The sequence below is a fragment of the Gymnoscopelus braueri genome, assembly GCF_963280865.1.
Source record: "Gymnoscopelus braueri genome assembly, chromosome: 14".
Lineage (NCBI taxonomy): Eukaryota > Metazoa > Chordata > Actinopteri > Myctophiformes > Myctophidae > Gymnoscopelus > Gymnoscopelus braueri.
In genome coordinates, this window is record NC_137619.1 from 7,164,803 (window position 1) to 7,184,436 (window position 19,634).

Sequence of the window (19,634 nt, forward strand, 5' to 3'; positions counted from 1 at the left end):
CATTTCAGCACCATGGACAGAGACTCATTGGTTTTCCCAACTCCCCACGTTTGCGAAGCTGAAAGACTATTGTCAACGTCTTTGGTAGTTTAAGCATCATTTTGAAATGACACCAAATGCTCCTAATAGGTTTAGGGTTGTTACAAACACGTACCAAATGCTCCTAATAGGTTTAGGGTTGTTACAAACACGTACCAAATGCTCCTAATAGGTTTAGGGTTGTTACAAACACGTACCAAATGCTCCTAATAGGTTTAGGGTTGCTACAAACACGTACCAAATGCTCCTAATAGGTTTAGGGTTGTTACAAACACGTACCAAATGCTCCTAATAGGTTTAGGGTTGCTACAAACACGTACCAAATGCTCCTAATAGGTTTAGGGTTGTTACAAACACGTACCAAATGCTCCTAATAGGTTTAGGGTTGGTATTGTTTATGGGGAAGGACTCTATAATAATAATGATTGATAATTATAATTAATAATGAAAATAGCAATAATAATTTATTATACTGAATGACTTTTCTCTTTCACTGCTGTAGAGTGTGACTGACTCTGCTGCCCCCGCTGTCCTGACTGACTTCCTGAACGACATGGACTTGTGCGTCACCAATGTAAGTCCCTCATCAAAGACACTCCTCACATGTCCAACACTTTACAATGGACGCATTATTTAGTCACAAGCAGTGTGATGGAAAAAGTACTCGCATCCTTTACTTAAGTAAAAGTATCAATACTGCAGTGTAGAAATACTCTGTTACAAGTAAAAGTCAGAAATTCAGAATGTACTTGAGTAAAAGAACAAAAACTATCGGTATCAAAATGTACTTACAGTACCAAAGTAGAAAGTACTTATTATGCAGAAATGTCCCATTTCACAAGTTTTCAAATGTATAAAAAATCTTTTGAAAATAGCAGATCTATAGATAGGCTATTTTCTTTTTTTTTTTCTATAATTTTTATCCCGCGATTTTTGTAACCCTCTTTTTTTTCACCCGGTGCCAATTTCCTAAGTGATCCTGGGCGCTACACCAGCCCTACACCAGCGCTACACCAGTCCCCCACAGCCTGGGGAGGCCAGGGCCGAGCTCATGCTTCCTTCAGTGCATGAGAGCCAACTGACCTTCTTGTCACCTGACAGGGGGGAGTTTTCCTGGTTGGACGTAGCGCGTGGAAGGAACACGTTATTCCAACCAGTTCCCTTCCCCTCCATCAGGCGCCCCGGCTGTCATGGGGGAGGCGGTATAGTGACCAGGATTACTACATGTTTTTGTGAGGGTATTAACTACCCTGGGAGACACGGGGAGAACATGCAAACTCCACACAGAGTAGGCCCTTTCGCCAACCCCACCTAGGGTATGGGCGCTGATGACGCGGAGGAGAAGACACGCCCCCAGCGCCCACAGCGTCCCCGGCGGGAATCGAACCCAGGACCTTCTTGCTGTGAGGCTACCGACTGCGCCACCGTGCCCCCTAGATAGGCTATTTTCAAATGGCCGAAATGTATGTAGGGCTGAAGTGATTAATGTATGTTTTGTAATAATAATCAAAATCTACAAAGTAACTAGTAACTAAAGCTGTCAAATAATTGTAGTGGAGTAAAAGTATAATATTTGCCTCTGAGATGTAGTGGAGTAGAAGTAAAAGTATTGGAAATTGGAAATACTCAAAAAAGTACAAATACCTCGAAATTGTATTTAAGTACAGTACTTGAGTAAATGTACGCAAGGTCTTGATACAGACATGGCTAAGTGATATTCCTTTGGTACACCATTATGTACACCATTATGGACACCCTAGGGTCACCCTATTAGGCAGAGGTGGACAGTAACTAAGTACATGTACACAAGTACTGTACAATTTTGAGGATTTTTTACTTTACTTGAGTATTTCCATTTTTCTATACTTTTACTTCTACTCCACTACATCTCAGATACAAATATTGTACTTTTACTCCACTACAATTATTTGAAAACTTTAGTTACTAGTTAGTTTGTAGATTTAGATTATTATTACAAAACATACAATAACCACCTCAGCCCTATATAAACTTTGGCTATTTGAAAATAGCAGATCTACAAGCTCACAACGCGTCACATGGCGATGCGTTGTGAGCTTGTAGATCTGCTCTTTTTCAAAAGCCTTTTACACACACTTTTTTCTCCTCCTACAGATTTCCTTCAAGTCTCACCAAAACCTGCACACATGATCTCTGGACCCATGTGATGAAACACATCACACACAACATTTGTTTGGCCGGATGTTTTTTTTTTTGAGGGTTAGGGTTAGGGTTAGGATGTTTTGTTTTTTTTTGAGGATGGGGTTAGACTATTCCAAACCTGGGTGGCAGTGCTGTAGAAGGAGCATTTACCCATGTTTGTTTTATGGGTGGGTGGTACCAGATCGTTGTTAACGCTCCCTCTAGTTCTGTGACTGTGGGTGTCGCTAACTTTTTGGACTATTTTAGTCAGATTTGTGGGTATAGGGGGCATTTCGGGCAAATTTTCATTTACAATTTTGAAGACCATCCCATTTTTAGTTGTTAAACCCTGTCTTCTACCCTGAGCCAGCCTAGGCTAGCAAAATGAGTGGGAGAAAGGTGAGTCATGGGCCCCAGGCCGAGAAGCAGTCGAATCAGTTTGTTTTGGGAGGTTTGAAGCTTAGTCTTAAGTGACATTGAGATGTTGGAGTACCAATGTGACACTGCCACATGTGTGAAATAATGTATTTCCTGTCCAGGTATGATGAGTATTGAAAGAAAAAGATACACAAGAAACATAACATACTTGGTGATAACAGGGGAATATATATGTTAAGATAAGGTTGAATATTTAACACCTAAATGTAGTGTACAGTTTTTTTTTTTGTTTTGTGTAAGGTGATTATGGCCATCATGATTCATTTTCTGTTGACACGGTTCACTCATAGGGGGCGCTGTGGGGAAAAAGCAGCAAAAGTTCCACAGGAAGTGAGGTATCAGGAACAGCTATAAAAGTACAGGAAGTGAGGCGGCCGGGGGTTCCATTTTAGGTATTGAAAAAGATGTTTGTTGGTGTTTGAGAAGGAGACTCTTGTAAGGCTATACTAAACCAAAATCAGGGATTGATAAACCACTGAGTGGTGTGGCCAGAGAACTTATGGATCTGGAAGGAGAGAAGTTTGGTCGAGGAACATTTCTGAGGGTTTAGCTCTGAATAAATTCAGAGCTTTTGGACAAAGGAACCCATGTGGCATCCTGACTTGGAAGGTTGGGTGAGGATTATATTTTTTCCTCTTTATGCAATGCATTGCCTTTTTATTTGCTGACTTTGCGGATTATTGGATTCTCGGAAAGAGATCTACAATACTTTTGGGAAACTTTACTCTTTGGAGACATTTAAAAGAACTTTGCATTGCAGGACTAAAGATCAGAGTTGGATCATTCTTCATTTGTATTTTGAAGTATACTGATCGTTGAATTGAATTATTATTTTGTTTGATTCATATTGGGTCAGATCAAATACTGCCTTTAATTTCAAAAGCAACAGTTTTGTGAATTATTTTTGGTCTACAATAGTTTTAGTTTGTTACTGCCGCATGTACAGCACCTTTTTTACTTTAATATAACTCAGACTTACAATTTTATGGTTCTTATTGTTATAAATTGAATGCTAAATATCACTATTTGTGAATGCCTTACTCCACACTAGGCCTATCCCCGACTAAGGATTTCTATAGTCGAATCTGATTGGCCAAATATTGCCTATAGTCGACTAATAGTCGACTAATGCAACACCACAAAAAAAATAAAACTAATATATTTATTTATTTTTTGTTGAAACAACTGAGGTTGGCAGTCCAATCAGTCTGATTCGACAGCCAACCTCTCAGTCGAATCATGCAAAAAATATGTTATGCAACATGTTATTGGCAGTCGACTCAGACTCCCATCGACATTATTAGTCGACTATTCGAATAATCAAGGTCAGGCCTACTATCTGCAAAGTAACTAGTAACTAAAGTTTTCAAATAATCGTAGTGGAGTAAAAGTACAATATTTTCCTCAGATGTAGTGGAGTAAAAGTAAAAATACCTTAATTTTACTTAAGTACAGTACTTGAGTAAATGCACTTATACTTTACACCCACCAAAAACCTCTGTAAATTCTGTAGAATATCGCAATATATATTGCATCTCAATATATCGTGATACAATCGTATCGTGACCCAAGTATCCTGAGGTTCTTGCCACTACCCATCCCTACTCTCTGTGCATGAGTTACTAAATTGTGTGTGTGTGTGTGTGTTCCAGTGTTGTAATGTCTATGTGGAAGGACAACGCCCCAGCTCCTAGAGGTCAGCTAAGGTCATGTGGCATCTGGCAAGCATTTCCAACTGCTCAGCGATGGTTTGTTGATAAGAGTGTTGAATTTCAGGAATGTGTTCTATAGGCCATCTAGTATGAGGTGTTAAGGCCTTGTTTTTAGGCATGTCCTTTTGAATGTTCAAATTGGTATTTTATGTCCAAATTGGGTGTATCAATATACTACAGCAGGGGTGTTGAAACTTTGATGATGGAGAGGGCCACTCTATGTCCACACTCACTCCAGAGGGACACATTGCATACACTGCCGGGCAGACACCTCTTATCTCCGTATGTTGACTTTTTTCGTAATTAATGCTCTGCTTCGTCACACACAAGTAGCAAAAATAGCCGATCTACGCGTTTTGAGCTTGTAGATCGGCTATTTTTGCATTTTTTTTTATTGGAATCCTGAAAAGTAACATTTGTATTTAATTACAAATGCATTCAGTACTTATGTTAACTTTATGAACTTAAATACAAATACATTGGACATAAAAAAGACAATCGAATTTTTATACGAGTCATTAAGCTACTAATATAGACTGAAGTAATTAAAGCGGGTCATGTTTGGAATTGTAACAGCTGAAATCAATAATATATCAGTATTCCAATATTAACCTGCGGGCCGCATTAAGTGAAGGTGGGGGCCGCATGTGGCCCCCGGGCCGCCAGTTGCCCATATTACATCTTAGCCTTGTAACGACCGAAGGATGGCCATAACTGTGGTTGCTGTTGAACATAGATAGGATCGGCTTGAACAATCATGTTCTGGCTTATTACAAGTTAAATGCACTGAATGAATAGGTTCGCTACGTTTCTTTTCAACTCTGATTTTTACAGAGCAGAGCAGCATGTTATGCTATGCTCCGTCGTAGAAAGGGTGTTACGTACCGAAAATAGCAAATCTACAAGCTCACAATGCGTCCATCCGTGAGGCATTGTGGATCTGTAGATCGGAACAGCTTTGGGTTTATAGACCAATCAGAACGCACAGCTGCCTTTCACTACTTAACCCTTTTTGTTTTCAAGGTTTGCAACACAGCGTTTTAATGATAAATGCTTGTTTGTATTGGATGAAAAAATATATTTCACCAGCAAATAATCAAATATTTGACTACATTTAGGTTGAATAATAGTATTACAGTTAAAACAACTGATATATGTAAATGATCTTGATAGGAATGAATGTTAAACTCACTAGGATTGCAGTTAAATCAACTAAGACATTTAAGTTACAATAATGTTCATACAACATAATGTAGTTTACTCAGCTAATGAATTTAAGTTGTATCTATTGACTTCAGGCTAAGTAATGAATTTAAGTTGTATCTATTGGCTTCAGGCTAAGTAATGAATTTAAGTTGTATCTATTGACTTCAGGCTAAGTAATGAATTTAAGTTGTATCTGCTGACTTCAGGCTAAGTAATGAATTTAAGTTGTATCTATTGACTTCAGGCTAAGTTATATCAACTAAAGTTATCAAGTAATGTGGAATGGAGTTGGAGTTGAGTCAAATAGCAACATTTATTTCAGTTAACTCGTTGTCTTGACATATCCTTCTAAGGCAGCATGGACATTCATATATTTAAGTTGAAATAACAAGTTGGGGTTTACAGTGATAAAGATGATGATAATAATCGCCCGCCCGGGTCCTCCCGACTGGAACTAAAGTGACGCCGTGGGGCCGCGAACTCACATTTCAAATCGCATTGATTGACTTGTGACATAAACAACTGACACACGTTTTGATATCCAGACTAGACATCAATCAGTTAAGATAGAATTGAGTGCGGGATCTTATGAGATCAGCGGACATGCGTTCTTGCGTTGTGAGTGTTGAATGTGCAGCGAGGATTTGGATTATGGAAACCAGCTACTGTCTTTCATAGATATACAAATGTTAGAATCGATAAAATATGTCTATGATAATCTTGATGATGATCCAAGGCTACATCTTTGTGAACAACAATATCTGCGTTGAAATCATCTTAGAAAAGTAAGCAAACAGAGCTGTCAAAATAAACACATTCTAGCGAGCAGCCGCCGGTGCCGTGAAGCCTACGTTACTGAAACCTTTGTGACCCATAGAAAGCTGTTACCCTAAGGGGAGCCGTTTCACAGGAGAGACTGGGGAGAGAATGATAACACGGCACAATTCATACTTCGTCACACGACGGTGTCGCACACCTACAAGCTCACAACGCGTCGCATATAAAACATAATTTGCATAAAAATCAAGCTGTGGCGGTCAAAAACAAGCCGTGGCGTGCCACCACTGTTAAATGCATATAAGAGAAACACTGGTGGTACTAGGCTAATAATAGGGCTCTCAGGGTGTGTGGTACTAGGCTAATAATGGAGCCCACTTCTGCTAAGTTCGCAATTCCTGTTTCAGTGGAAGTGAGCGTTTTGTTTTGCATGAATATTCATGGCTTTTATAAATATAAAATATGATAAAGGAAGCATGTATGAAGCCTCAGCAGCTATTTATTATAAATTGAGAGTATGCTAAAATGTCAGATTAATTGTCCTATAATTATTTCCCTCTAGAGTTGAATCTTTCATGGTTCTGTCCTATGGTGAGAATTGGCAACGAAAGCCTGGAGAACTGGGAATGGATCGCCACAGGGGGATTTGGATTTGTCTATAGTGACGAACACAAGGACTGGGGCAAAGTGGCCATCAAGTTACCTAAAGATGATGGGTATGATGACAATGATCAAAAAGCTAAATTATTATGCTGGGATTTATTTTTTATTAGGTTGATTTACAATAATGACTTATTTCATAATATAAGTCCGCTCCATATAACTGTATTCTAACTGCTGTCCTTCTCCTCCTACACTGTCCACACTGCAGTTTGGTCAATCATATGCTGCCCTGTGTCGAGAGGCTGCTGGCCAGCAGTATGTGCCCGTGGTCCATGGGATGTACCAGGGCCGCCCCCCTGGCCTGGGCTCCAAAGAGAGGCAGGGTATAGTAATTGAGCTGATGGAGGGAGGCTCCCTGAAGACCCTCCAGAAGGCCCTGTCTAAGCCTCCACTCTGGGCCCTGGCGTTCCGTCTGGCCCACCAGGTGGCTCTGGCCATGGACTTCCTTCACAGTAAGAACGACCTCGTACACATGGACCTGAAACCAGACAATATCCTACTGGATGCCAACTTAAATGCCAAGGTATGTTCTTTTCTGTTCAATTCAATTGTATTCACTCACGCTAGATTGAGTGACACCCACTGGCACAACACCAGAAGGAGCTCCTCTGATCTTGTTCCCCCTAGATTCGGCACAAACATGGGTACAAATGCAATTCACTATATGCTACTGCCACCAAAATGTGAACATTTTCAAGATGCCGTCCAAGCTGGCTGCCGGGAGCTTAAAATGGCTATATATCAATTACTATTTAACCCAGAAAGGTGGTTTTGGTGTCTAACCCCGGGTTTTAGGGTTAACTAACCCTGGGTTTTAGGGCTCAAAAACTGGGACTGAATCAGTGGAATTACCCACTGATTCAAATCCAAGATGGCATCCCAAGGTGATGTCCCATTCTACTAAATAAAAAAAACGTTTGATATTATTATATTTTCATTGAAAATGAACACTATTACTGACCTACTTATTGTAGTATTAGCAGGCCGTGTTGCATATTGCCACATCTTTGCCCTGACTGAGTCTCTTCACTGTCCTGCTGAAATAAAAGCATAAATGCTTAAAATTACTGTTCTAGCCTCTTCCTTTCAATAGGGCATAGCAGTGGTGGCCATTTTCTGGTTCCACTTCAAAATAGTCAATGCATTTTTCCCATTGACATTTCCAAAAATATTTGGAAATGACATTGGAAATGTCAATGGGAAAAATGCATTGACTATTTTGAAGTGGAACCAGAAAATGGCCGCCACTGCTATGCCCTATACAGATTTCGGCTTTTCTACGGTGTCTGTAATGGAACATTTTACTTATTTTACTTTACTGCCTTTAGGGGGCATAGTTGTTCCAGCAAGGCTGTACACCAGGCTGTAAGTTATGATGTGTACGTAAATCATCAGTTCTGTTTAATCTGTCTACGGATATTTTGTAATCAACTGCACCACAAATGATCTGTGTTTATTAGTGTGGACTATAGTAGACTATAGTAATCTTCCGACTTTATTATTCATCTTTCTTTCTAGATAAACTTTATTTTGCTGCGCTGCTCCTCCTAGAGTTTGGGCCTGACAGACTGCAAAGTATGCTTAAGCAGACTGCCGATCACATAATCACCTTATGTCCTGTACAGACCACCATCGGAGGCCGATCTCTTTGATGTGGGACCTGAGACGAGGGCGTGGCTGCACGTCATTGAGCTGGACATCTGATGATGATACACGAAAGAAGACACCTGAGTCTCACTTCTGTTTGTAATATATTGTAATATATGTAATATCTGTTTGTTTATGTTTGTAATATGTTTCATTTTGTCTCGCTGTTGATCTGCAGTGAACTTTGGAGTTACATCATGGCAAGGTAACTACACAATCCAAACCGCTACCAAAGAGTGTGTGTGTGTGTGTGTGTGTGTGTGTGTGTGTGTGTGTGTGTGTGTGTGTGTGTGTGTGTACAGTATGTGTGCCCGCACATACAGATTTACACACTAAATGTGTGTAAATCAAGTCATGCTGTGTACGTAACTATTCAAAAAAAAAAACACACAAAGGACTTACATATAAAAGTGGCACCCCAGATGGGACCAATAAAACATTGAGAATAATAAAACCAAACATGGAAAGCTCAGAGCAATCAACCAATCAATGGAGCCAACATGGAAAACCCAGAGCCAAACCTAATCAATCAATCAATGGAGCCAACCTGGAAAACCCAGAGCCAAACCCAGTCAATCAACCAATCAATGGAGCCAACCTGGAAAACCCAGAGCCAGACCCAGTCAATCAATCAATCAATGGAGCCAACATGGAAACCCCAGAGCCAAACCCAGTCAATCAACCAATCAATGGAGCCAACATGGAAACCCAAGTCACCAATGCACCACGTAAAACTGAGTCTGAGGATGAAAGTAATGTGGAACCGGTTATTGTGAATCAATCTGGAGATGGCCAGATCCCTGTAGATGTGCAGGAGGAAGGAAGGCTAACCAGTCATACCATAGTTGACATGGACCTCATTAATTTACCTGAACACCGCAATCCGCCACCTGGACACAGGCAACCTCCACCTACTTTCACACCTTCATGGCTATTACTCCAAATTCAAGATGATGTAAACAGTCTGCATAAAAGTCAGCAAACACTTCAAACTCCTCCTCGATCAAATCAAACAGCTCAGAGTTGAACAGGAAGGACAAACAAAGGAGCTTAAAAATGCCATGGACGCACTGTCTAACAAATGAATACAACTCAATGAGAAGGGAAAAGATGAAATAACTAATTATATGGACAAACAGTTTGATTACCATAGAACACAACTCACCACTGCCGTTCAGTGGCACTTACAGAACCACCACCAAGCGCTTCTTCAGGAAGTAAATGCAACCACTACTCCTTTGATTAAGTCAGTAGACCGTTTACAGATGGAGCTTTCACAATGCGGTAAAATGTTATGGGACATGTCGGTCGACATGACCACACTCAGGCAAACGTCACTGCACACAGCTTCTGTGGTGTCTACTACTGAGAAACAGGCTGTCTTCTCCGAACAACTGGAGACAGCCCAGACAGCCCACACCCTCCCGGATGCAGTCCACTATGCATCCTGTTCCTCAAACTCATGGCTTCCTTAGTCCTTCACCCACCACCTCTGCAATTCCTTCTGGCTCTCCTACTCATACGTCTGCTCATACAGATGGGTGTAGACGCCCTGTAAGGCCAATTAAATTGGAATTTCCTACTTTTGGGAAGAAGGATGACAGTTCTGATCCCCTCCTTTACCTTGAGAGGTGTCGTGATTTCCTTGCTCTCAATCCTCTAGCGGATGACGAACTGCTTGCTACATTACGAAATGTGCTTCATGTAACCGCTAAAGATTGGTGGAATGTGGCACGCTTGAACACTCACTCTTGGGCTGGATTTGAAACTAGTTTTGTTCTGCTTTCTTGATCAAATGATCTGTTTATTCTGTGTTCATGCCAACATAATCCCAATGCAGGGCTATCAGTAGTCTACAGTATTCAATGCCTAACAATATATGTGTCTCTTGACAATGACAGACTAGAAGAGAGTGCATTATTAAAAAAATAAATATTACTGGATATTTAACCCTCCTTCCAGTCAAATCAGAATGTGGTACTTATGATCATGATATTATTTTATGAGCAATCTAATGAGCATTTTTTTAATGTCTTTTTTTCTGGCTTTCTTCATTTTTTAATTTTTTTCTTTCTTTCTACCTTCCTTCCCGAGATCTTCAACACCAAGGCCAACACAGGAGTAGGCACCTGAAATGTCCGAGGACTGTTCCAGTGTGGTGGTATGGACCAGGTGCTGAAGACGATGAGAGATTATCGCCTCGACATACTAGGCGTTAGTGAGATGTGATGAATGGAGCAACTGTTTCCTACGACGATGAGCGAACGCATCATCACGGCATGGCTGTACACCAGGCTGTAAGTTAAGATTTGTACGTAAATCATCAGTTCTGTTAAATCCGTCTGCGGATATGTTGTAACTAATCAACTGCACCACACATGACCTGTGTTTATTAGTGTAGTTGCCCTAACAGGGCAACCAGACTATAGTAATCTTCCGACTTTATTCTTCTTTCTTTCTAGATAAACTTTATTTTGCCACGTTACTCCTCCCACAGTTTAGGCCTGACAAACAGCACAGTATGCTTAAGCAGACTGCCGATCACATAATCACCTCTGTGTCCTGTACAGACCACCATCGGAGGCCGGTCTCTTTGATGTGGGACCTGAGACGAGGGCGTGGCTGCAAGTCATTGAGCTGCAAGTCATTGATCTGATGATGATACACGAAAGAAGAAGATGCCCGAGTCTCACTTCTCTTTGTAACATACTGTAATATATGTAATATCTGTTTGTTTATGTTTGTAATATGTTTCATTTTGTCTCGCTGTTGATCTGCAGTGACCTTTGGAGTTACATCATGGCAAGGTAACTACACAATCCAAACCTCTACCAAAGTGTGTGTGTGTGTGTGTGTCAGAGTCCTGCAACGGGCCGGGTACCCGCGGATACCAGCCGGGTACCCGCGGATACCAGCCGGGTACCCGCGGATACCAGCCGGGTACCCGCGGATACCAGCCGGGTACCCGCGGATACCAGACGGGTACCCGCGTTTAACGGGTGAAACTTTTACTTTGATAATATCACGGGTCCGGGGACGGGCGGTACTGAACTAATCGCGGGCGAGTATCATTTTATTGTGAAAATCAGAGAGCACTGTTTCCGCCCAAACAACGTCACTTGTGTAACTTAACACAGCACAACTGCATGGAGCACGCTGGTCAGTAATCTTAACTCACAAAAATACATTGAACATCCTGTTAAACCTTCAAATTAAAACCATCTGACAACGACACATGCTGCGTAGATGCACGTTCACGCGCGTGGCTTAAGCTCGCTCCTCCGTCTTAACTTGATTTCTGTACGAACCTGACCACTGAATGTAGCGCTGTTGTTGAAGGCTGCTATCTTTTTCAACACACTTTTCAATAGGATTTACATTTTACTCTGCATGTAATCACGGGTAAACGGGCGGACAACGGGTCGTTTATTTGACGGGCGGGTCTGGTTCGTATTTTGAAATAATCACGGATGGCGGGTCGGTCTACGGATCTGAGTATTGACGGGCGGGGCGGGCGCGGGTTCTCAAAATTGGACCCGTGCAGGTCTCTGGTGTGTGTGTGTGTGTGTGTGTGTGTGTAAATCAAGTCATGATGTGTACGTAAATAATCAGTTCTGTTAAATCTGCCTAAGGATATTTTGTAACTAATCAACTGCACCACAAATGATGTGTGTTTATTCTGTGTTCATGCCAACATAATCCCAATGCAGGGCTATCAGTAGCCTACAGTATTCAATGCCTAACAATATATGTCTGTCTTGACAATGACAGATAAGCAGAAAGTGCATTATAAAAAAACTATTACTGGATATTTAACCCTCCTTCCAGTCAAATCAGAATGTGGTACTTATGATCATGATATTATTTTATGAGCAATCTAATGAGCATTTCTTTTTGTCTTAATTTCTTTTTTTCTTCCTTCCTTCCTTACAGAGATCTTCAACACCAAGGCCAACACAGGAGTAGGCACCTGAAACGTCCGAAGACTGTTCCAGTGTGGTCGTATGGACCAGGTGCTGAAGACGATGAGAGATTATCGCCTCGACATACTAGGCGTTAGTGAGATGTGATGGATGGAGCAACTGTTCCCTACGCCGATGAGCAAACGCATCATCACGGCAAGGCTGTACACCAGGCTGTAAGTTAAGATTTGTACGTAGATCATCAGTTCTGTTAAATCTGTCTGCGGATATGTTGTAACTAATCAACTGCACCACAAATGATCTGTGTTTATTAGTGTGGTTTCCCTAACAGAGCAACCAGACTATAATAACCTTCCGACTTTATTATTATTCTTTCTTCCTAGATAAACTTTATTTTGCCGCGCTACTCCTCCTAGAGTTTGGGCCTGACAAACTGCAAAGTATGCTTAAGCAGACTGCCGATCACATAATCACCTCTGTGTCCTGTATAGACCACCGTCGGAGACCGGCATCTTTGATGTGGGACCTGAGACGTGGGAGTGGCTGCACGTCATTGAGCTGGACATCTGATGATGATACACGAAAGAAGAAGATGCCTGAGTCTCACTTCTGTTTGTAATGTATTGTAATATATTTAATATCTGTTTGTTTATGTTTGTAATATATGTTTCATTTTGTCTCGCAGTTGATCTGCATTGACCTTTGGAGTTACATCATGGCAAGGTAACTACACAATCCAAACCTATACCAAAGTGTGTGTGTGTGTGTGTGTGTGTGTGTGTGTGTGTGTGTGTGTGTGTAAATCAAGTCATGATGTGTAGGTAAATCATCAGTTCTGTTAAATCTGCCTACGGATATTTTGTAACTAATCAACTGCACCACAAATGATTTGTGTTTATTTTGTGTTCATGCCAACATAATCCCAATGCAGGGCTATCAGTAGCCTACAGTATTCAATGCCTAACAATATGTGTGTCTCTTGACAATGACAGACAAGCAGAAAGTGCATTATTAAAAAAAACTATTACTGGATATTTAACCCTTCTTCCAGTCAAATTGGAATGTGGTACTTATGATCATGATATTATTTTATGAGCAATTTAATGAGCATTTTTTGTCTTTCTTTCTTTCTTTCTTTCTTTTTTTTCTTCCTTCCTTCCTTCCCGAGATCTTCAACACCAAGGCCAACACAGGAGTAGGCACCTGAAACGTCCGAAGACTGTTCCAGTGTGGTCGTATGGACCAGGTGCTGAAGACGATGAGAGATTATTGCCTCGACATACTAGGCGTTAGTGAGATGTGATGGATGGAGCAACTGTTCCCTACGCCGATGAGCGAACGGCAAGGCTGTACACCAGGCTGTAAGTTATGATGTGTACGTAAATCATCAGTTCTGTTAAATCTAGATGAACTTTATTTGCCAGCGCTACTCCTCGTAGAGTTTGGGCCTGACAGACTGCAAAGTATGCTTAAGCAGACTGCCGATCACATAATCACCTCTGTGTCCTGTATAGACCACCATCGGAGGCCGGTCTCTTTGATGTGGGACCTGAGACGAGGGCGTGGCTGCACGTCATTGAGCTGGACATCTGATGATGATACACGAAAGAAGAAGATTCCTGAGTCTCACTTCTGTTTGTAATATATTGTAATATATGTAATATCTGTTTGTTTATGTTTGTAATATATGTTTCATTTTGTCTTGCTGTTGATCTGCAGTGACCTTTGGAGTTACATCATGGCAAGGTAACTACACAATCCAAACCTCTACGTACGTGTGTGTGTGTGTGTGTGTGTGTGTGCGCGCACACAAACACATACAGATATACACACTATGTGTGTAACATGATGTTAAATCTGCCAACGGATATTTTGTAACTAATCAACTGCACCACAAATGATCTGTACCAAAGTGTGTGTGTGTGTGTGTGTGTGTGCGCGCGCGCACACACACAAACACATACAGATTTACACAATCCAAACCTCTACCAAAGTGTGTGTGTGTGTGTGTGTGTGTGTGTGTGTGTGTGCGTGTACACACAAACACAGACAGATTTACACACTATATGTGTGTAAATCAAATCATGTGTACGTAAATCATCAGTTCTGTTAAATCTGCCCATGGATATTTTGTAACTAATCAACTGCACCACAAATGATCATCTTTCTTTCTAGATAAACTTTATTTTACCAAAGTGTGTGTGTGTGTGCGCGCGCGCACACACAAACACATACAGATTTACACAATCCAAACCTCTACCAAAGTGTGTGTGTGTGTGTGTGTGTGTGTGCGCGCGCACACACACACACACACAAACACATACAGATTTACACACTATATGTGTGTAAATCAAATAATGAGCTGGACATCTGATGATGATGATGATGACACACAAAAGAAGAAGACGCCTGAGTATCTCTTCTGTTTGTAATATATGTAATATCTGTTTGTTTATGTTTGTAATATGTTTCATTTTGTTTCGCTGTTGATCTGCAGTGACCTTTGGAGTTACATCATGGCAAGGTAACTACACAATCCAAACCGCACACACACACAGGCACACCGGAAAAACACACGGGCTGACCGGAAAAAGCGGAGCGTATTCCTGGAGCTACCCCCCCCCCCCCCCCCTCTCTCACACAAACACGGTATACCACTGGTTGCCTCATTCATTCGTTCGCCACCACGGTAAAGGTCGTGGGGCATTTTTATTTTGTCTTTTTATTTTATTTTGGTTAACCAAGGTTTCAATACATTTGTGAATAACCTGTTTTGAAGGAACAGTGGGTTGTGAATAGTGACTCTCTGTGAACTGACGCTAAACTGTGTGGTATTGGACAAACTGTGGACTGGATTGGGGATTATTTTACAATACAAAGTCAAACTGAGTTTTTTTGTGTCTGTGTATTTCATTCATTCTGTTTATTGAGTCGAAGGTATTCTTTTGTGGGTAATCAATCCCTGGTTTCAGGTTTTAAGGTTAATTTGGTTCTACTAATTGTGCATTTAAATCCTGTGTAAGGTTGGCTTTTAAAAAAGCGTTTTTTGTCCAAACTGGACTAAATTTGTGTAAGGCTTTGGCCTAACTGGCACCCCAAACAGTAAAATCAAAGCTAAACTGTTACATAAAAAGTGGCACCCCAGATGTTTAAAAGGACCTCAATCTCAAGCAAAAACAACTGTGTTCACACAGGTGCAAAACTGGATCATTTTCAACAAACAAAGGAACAAACAAGCAAAACTGTGCAAACAAGCTCAGTGTGAAATAACAATTTTATTTATTCAAACGCAATCAAAAAGGGAACATTTGCAATTTCAAAATGGCAAATGTTGATGGAAACTTGCGGGACTTTCATGAAATGGAAACTCAACACCCGTGTTGGTGTCAAACCCACCACCCTCAAACAAATCACCACCACCCTCAAACAAATCAGCCTCAAACAATGTCAACTCAAGCTAACCAGCCTCAAATATATGAACCGGATGGAAATTCACCTGCAATAAGTGAAATAAATCAGATCAATGACTGGATGGACATTCACCTGCAATAAGTGAAATAAATCAGATCAATGACTGGATGGACATTCACCTGCAATAAGTGAAATAAATCAGATCAATGAACCGGATGGACATTCAACTGCAATGAGTGAAATAATTCAAATCAATGAACCGGATCAAATCCACTAGCCAGATGGACAATCAATCAATTACAGTCTAATTGATATGGACATTTGCGGCAATGTCACCCCCGACCACATCCCTCCCTTGCGGCCGACCTTTTCTATAGCACCGGGACCCACATTGGTGGAACTGGCTAATGCTATGGAAGGAATGCGTATTGCCCATCACCACCTGGAAGCAATGGTCAAAATCAATTTCCAACAAATGAAGAGAGAGCAAGAACGTAATACAGAGTCACTGAGAGATGTCAAGTACAGCCTCACTCGCACATTACAATCACTTGAGTGCTCGAAATCACACCAATGCAGGATGAATTGAGAGCATTTAAGGACACCATGGTACACACAATAACCACAACAGTGGAACGAGGTCACACCAGACTGTATAAAGAAATGACTGATGTAGAGTTCATCTGTTTCTCAAGTAATTTCTATGTGTTAACAGAAACTGTGAAATGTGTTAACAGAAACTGGGCCTCACATTGTAGACCATGTTTTATATCATGTTTTGTACTTTAACAGAATCTGATGTTGATCTGTAACTTTTTTCAATTATCAATTTATAAATCCAATGTCAATCAAATGCTTTAAGGCTGTCTGTTTTTGATATGGATATGTTTATTTTTACTTTATAGTGCATCCGTATAGGTGACCTCCTTTCCTATCGCACCAAGGAAGTTGCAGTCCAGCCAGGACAACAATGTGTTACTCAATGCTTGTTGAGTATTGATGTCAATTTATGAAATATGATACTGATGTATTGGGTACACACAACAATGAAATCAGTTATAAGCTGATTGTTTTGTTTCAGACAAAATCAAGCCCTGGATGGCCTGGTGGATGTCGTGGTGGACACCATGTCTGTCGAGTTGGATCATGCTGAGGGGTCTCGGCACAGGGAAATGTCTACACACAGTGAGTATGCATCACATTTAAGCAGTCACCTTTTGTTTACAAATCAATATTTGGTATCTAAGAAAATTCTTTCTTTTCCAGGCTCCCGACATGCAAGTGTAGCACCTCGGAGCAGAGAAATGTCCACGACCCTTTCTCCATTGCACCAACACATTTAAAGTACATTCAGTACAAGGTGTTACATGTTGTGTATACTAAAACAAGCATTACCATACCTAATTCACAAGCAGTGAGTAAGTTGTTACAGGCTCAATCACGTGTTTCAGACTTGCCTCGCCCGGTGGAGCGTGCTGAGGGATCGCGGTGCAGGGAAACGTCCACACCTAGTGAGTATAAATATCATTTCAACAGTCACCTTTTTCTTTACAAATCAATATTTGGAATCTAAGCACATTCTTTGTCTTTTCCAGGCTCTGGACATGCAAGCCTAGCACCTCGGAGCAGAGAAACGTCCTCCACACCCAGTGGGTATTCGTCACATTTTAAAAGGTCACCTTTTTGCTTACTAACGGAGCCATGTTAAATCTAAGAACATGTGTGTTCAAGAGCTCAACAAGCAAACCAAAAAGCAGCTAGAGGTCCTCCAAGGCATGGCTATCGCTCCAGGTAAGTTTAGGGCACAGCATCAGTAGCGACTGACTTCTACTGGTTGGTCTCCAGCCCTTATCGCTGCCCTAGTGATTTCCTACAGCTTGGTCTAGGCCACCTGTCAGCAGAGGAGATGTGTGATTGTCAACATCTAAGACCAACCAGTAGGGGTGAGTCTCTTTCAGTGTAACATGGTATTGTAGTAGTATTATGTCCAAAAATGAAATGGCCACAAATGTTCTAGGTCCAGTGATAGATCCAGCATCAGGTCCATGGACGGTGATGGCTCCAGGCACAGTGATGGCTCCAGACACAGTGTCAGATACCGGCACAGCATCAGGTCCAGGACCAGCCACGATGACCGGTCCCACCGCAGTGATGGGTCGAGGGACACGGTCAGACATGGTGAGTTGTCCAAAGGCCCCAAGTAATGAAAACCTTTATAATTCAACAAGTAGTATTGTGCACCCCTAATTGTTACAATATGACAGATTTGTTATTTCTCCTGGGTACGATTTATAGTCATCTGTCTTGGAAAGTTTTAATGCAAAAATATCACTTTGTAATTTCTAAAACATACTTTTTGTTCTTATTACAGCTGCTATGCAATGACTGAGAGGCCAACATGGGCATTGCCAACACAAGGTAAGTTCTGAGCTATTTCAATGAAGACAGGACACTGGCCAAGAAAACTGGGGGACACTTTTAATTTGCAACCCTTCTCTCTTCTGCCCTTTCTCTCCTTTCTTCCTTTACTGTTCTCTCTGTCCTTGTCTCCTCTCCTATTGGGACACAAAAACTGCTCTTCAATTATAGCAGTGTTTTGTATCATTGTAGGGTGGTGTCTATAATGTCAGATAACATTTATTGTGTTAATATACACTTACTTATTTTTCAGTATACCAGAAGAAAGTCCTAACCATATTAATAGACATTAAAGAGCCTGCCTCTTCAGCCGCCAGTCATGTTGAGAGAATGGAGAACATGGAGGACTTCCAGAGAGAGGAGCAACTCCTCAGTGATGTCCAAGCTTTTAATACCCTGGTAGGCTTTACAAAAGTCTGGAAGTAATGAACAGCATAAGATGCACTTGCACACTTTTTATGTTCCTCTGGGGTATGTCAGTGAAAGTTTTCATGGACTTATTCAAACAGTTGCTGCAACTTTCCCGTAATGGAGGGAAGGACATTAAGGACTGTGTCCACAAAGTTATTGACCGGTATGTTTCAACATACACTATGAATTAACCCTTGTGTGATGTTTGGGTGCGCTGTGGTTTTCAATGTCTGAACACTTATTTGGTTAATTCTTCTAGATGAGGGCCTGACTGCATGTTTCTATTAATTTGCCTTTTTTTTAGCTTAACACCTGAACCCTCTGTTATGTCATGTCAATGACATAATGGTTGAACATTAAGTGAAAATTAGTAGTATAAAGGGTTTATACCATGTTTTACAATAAATCCTACTACATTATTAACATTGTTTTTCTTCAGGCTCTTCAGTAACAGCCTGATGGCACAGTTGAACATGAAGGGGAAGAGGAAAAAGAGAAGACTGCTTTGGAGAAGACCTAAGACTTTTTCAGAGCAATACAAGGTAAGCCCATATTTCATGTTGACCAAGGACAGACAAGTGGCACCCGCCAATCTCTAAATTTAATTGGGTAAAACATGTCCTTCCCTGTTGACATAAAAAATACAATGCCAACTGTCTACCGTTGGCTATCATAACATTTTAAATAACTGTGGTGGTTAGGTGTAGAAGGGAGATGGCTTTGTATTAAACTAGTTGTATTAAACAAGCAACACATTTTTGCATATCAATATGGAGACTCTGAATCAGTTTTATTGTCACTTCCACAATACACACTAGGTATACAGGGG

General features: G+C 41.0%; 1 long non-coding RNA gene across 1 annotated transcript; it reads left to right on the forward strand.

The window, feature by feature from the left end:
• Positions 1-18,691: 18,691 nt before the first annotated feature.
• LOC308100100 lies at positions 18,692-19,313 on the forward strand. Its single transcript, XR_013934410.1, has 3 exons — positions 18,692-18,793; positions 18,904-18,968; positions 19,245-19,313. It is a non-coding gene; the product is annotated as an uncharacterized lncRNA (long non-coding RNA).
• Positions 19,314-19,634: the final 321 nt, after the last annotated feature.